At 34.5% G+C, this 3,443-nt stretch overlaps 1 non-coding gene across 1 annotated transcript; it reads right to left on the bottom strand.

The window, feature by feature from the left end:
- Positions 1 to 3,339: 3,339 nt before the first annotated feature.
- LOC112713303 (small nucleolar RNA R71) lies at positions 3,340 to 3,443 on the bottom strand. Its single transcript, XR_003158281.1, has one exon. It is a non-coding gene; the product is annotated as a small nucleolar RNA R71 (small nucleolar RNA).

Below are 3,443 nucleotides of genomic sequence, written 5' to 3'. Positions count from 1 at the left end.
TCAGAGACCCTTTTCTGGCGTAAAACGCCAGAACTAGCACCAAAACTGGCACCAAAACTAGCATTTGAACTCCAAGAAGAGCCTATGCACGTGAAATCTTCAATGCTCAGCCCAAACACACACCAAGTGGGCCCCGGAAGTGGATTTCTGCACTATCTACTCATTTTCTGTAAACCTAGTTTACTAGTTTAGTGTAAATAGCACTTTTTACTATTGTATTCACATCTCTAGACCATTCTTCGATCCTTAGATCAGGTCTTTGAACCTTATTTCGATTGTATTATGCTATTTGGGGAGGCTGGCCATTCGGCCATGCCTAGACCTTGTTCTTATGTATTTTCCAACGGTGGAGTTTCTATACCTCACAGATTAAGGTGAGGAGCTCTGCTATTCCTCGAGTATTAATGCAAGTATTATTGTCTCTCTATTCAATTCACGCCTACTTCTTCTCCAAGATATACTCTCGTACTTAATTCAGTTAAGTCAGAATAAAAGGGTGACCCGTGACAATCACCCAATCTTCGTTACTCGCTTAGCCAAGATCCGCGTGCCTGACAACCATAAAGCGGTCTACATGATGTTCAACGTAGTCATTGGACGACAGCTGGAGTATACTCTCTTTGGTCTCTGACCCACGGATCTGAATCACCTCTCTTGACAATAGAGCATTCGAATCCATGACGTCAGAACCTTCGTGGTATAAGCTAGAACCAATTGGCAGCATTCTTGAGATCCAAAAAGTCTAAACCTTGTCTGTGGTATTCCAAGTAGGATCTGGGATGGGATGACTGTGACGAGCTTGAAACTCGTGACTGTTGGGCGCATTGACAGTGTGCAAAAGAATAAATGTATTCTATTCTGACATGATGGAGAACCGACAGCTGATTAGCCATGCGGGAAACCGTAAAGGACATGTTTTCACTGAGAGGACGGATGGTAGCCATTGACAGCGGTGATCCACCAACATACAGCTTGACATGGAAGGGAGTACGCATGATTGGATGAGGACAGTAGGAAAGCAGAGGTTCAGAGGCAACAAAGCATCTCTAAACGCTTATCTGAAATTCCCACCAAGGAACTACATAAGTAACTTTATTTTATTTTCCGCTTTATTTATCTTTTAATTATAAAAATCTCATAACCATTTGAATCCACCTGACTAAGATTTACAAGATGACCATAGCTTGCTTCAAGCCGTCAATCTCCGTGGGATCGACTCTTACTCACGTATGGTATTACTTGGACGACCTAGTGCACTTGCTGGTCAGCTATGCGGAGTTGTGAAAAGTGTGAATCACGATTTTGCATACCAAGTTTTTGGCGCCGTTGCCAGGAATTGTTTGAGTTTGGACAATTGACGGTTCATCTTGTTGCTTAGATTGGGTAATTTTATTTTTATTTTCGAAAAATACAAAAAAAATATTTAATGAAAACATAAAATCAAAAAATTTTTTGTGTTTCTTGTTTGAGTCTAGTGTCAAATTTTAAGTTTGGTGTCAATTTCATGTTTTTATTTTTCTAGCATTTTTCGAAAATTCATGCATTATGTTCTTCATGATCTTCAAGTTGTTCTTGATGATTGTCTTGGTTTGATCTTGTGATTTTCTTGTTTTGAGTCTTTTCTTGTTTTTCATATGCATTTTTAATTTGTTAGTGTCTAAGCATTAAAAATTTTTCAAAAATATATTCTTGATGTTCATCATGATCTTCAAAGTGTTCTTGGTGTTCATTTTGACATTCAAAGTGTTCTTGCATGCATCATTGGTTTTGATCTTAAAATTTCATGTCTTGAGTCATTTTGTTGTTTTTTTTCTTTCTTCTTTAAAATTCAAAAATAAAAAAATATCTTTTCCTTATTTCACTCATAAATTTCGAAATTTTGGGTTGACTTAGTCAAAAATTTTTAAAATTTGGTTGATTCTTGTTAGTCAAGTCAAAATTTCAATTTAAAAATTCTATCTTTTCAAACCTTTTTCAATAAAATCAAATCTTTTTCATTTTTTTCTTAATATTTTCGAAAAAATTTTAAAATTGATTTTCAAAATCTTTTTCTTATTTTTATTTCATAATTTTCGAAATTATTACTAACAATTAATGTTTTGATTCAAAAATTTCAAATTTGTTACTTTCTTGTTAAGAATGGTTCAATCTTTAAATTCTAGAATCATATCTTTTAGTTTCTTGTTAGTCAAGTCATCAACTTCATTTTTCAAAATCAAATCTTTTTAAATTTCTTTTTCAAATCTTTTTCAAAATAGATTTCAATCATATCTTTTTCAAAACTTAATTTCAAAATCTTTTTCTAACTTCTTATCTTTTCAAAATTTATTTTCAAATCTTTTTCAATTAACTACTTGACTTTTTGTTTGATTTTAAAAAGTTTACTAATTCTTATCTTTTTCAGAACCACCTAACTACTTTTCTCTCTCCAATTTTTGAAAACCACTAACAACTTTTTCAAAAATCTTTTTAATTAACTAATTGTTTTAAACTCTAATTTTATTTTATTCCTTTCTTAATTTTTGAATACTAACTAATATTTAAAATAAAAACAAAAATATTTTTCCTTTTATTTAATATTCGAATTCCCCCTCTCTCATCTCTTTCTATTTATTTATTTATTTACTAACACTTCTCTCCTTCTTAAAATTCGAACCCTCTCTCCCTCTCTGTGTTCGAATTCTCTTTATTTTCTCTCTGCCTCACTCTTCTCTTCTTCTCTTCTACTCACATAAAGGAATCTCTATATTGTGACATAGAGGATTCCTCTTCTTTTCTATTCTCTTTTTGTTTCATATGAGCAGGAACAGGGATAAAGACATCCTTGTTGAAGCTGATCCTGAACCTGAAAGGACTCTGAAGAGGAAGCTAAGAGAAGCTAAAGCACAACTCTCTAGAGAGGACCTGACAGAAATTTTTGAAAAAGAAGAAGACATGGCAGCCAAAAATAATAACAATGCCCGAGATTCAAGGAAGATGCTTAGTGACTATGCTGCACCAACTTCCAACTTCTATGGAAGAAGCATCTCAATTCCTACCATTTGAGCAAACAACTTTGAGCTTAAGCCTCAATTAGTTTCTCTAATGCAGCAGAACTGCAAGTTTCATGGACTTCCATCAGAAGATCCTCATCAGTTCTTATCTAAATTCTTGCAGATCTGTGATACTGTTAAGACCAATGGGATTGATCCCGAAGTCTATAGACTTATGCTTTTCCCATTTGCTGTAAGAGACAGAGCTAGGACATGGCTGGACTCACAACCTAGAGAAAGCCTGAACTCTTGGGACAAGCTGATCAACGCTCTCTTGACCAAATTCTTTCCACCTCAAAAGATGAGTAAGCTCAGAGTGGATGTCCAAACCTTCAGACAGAAGGAAGGTGAATCCCTCTTTGAATCTTGGGAAAGATACAAGCAATTAACCAAAAGGTGTCCTTCTGACAT

The sequence above is a fragment of the Arachis hypogaea genome, chromosome 1 (assembly GCF_003086295.3).
Source record: "Arachis hypogaea cultivar Tifrunner chromosome 1, arahy.Tifrunner.gnm2.J5K5, whole genome shotgun sequence".
NCBI classification, from domain to species: domain Eukaryota; kingdom Viridiplantae; phylum Streptophyta; class Magnoliopsida; order Fabales; family Fabaceae; genus Arachis; species Arachis hypogaea.
Note: the sequence above shows the minus strand (reverse complement) of the source record. Positions and strands in the feature narration are given on the sequence as shown.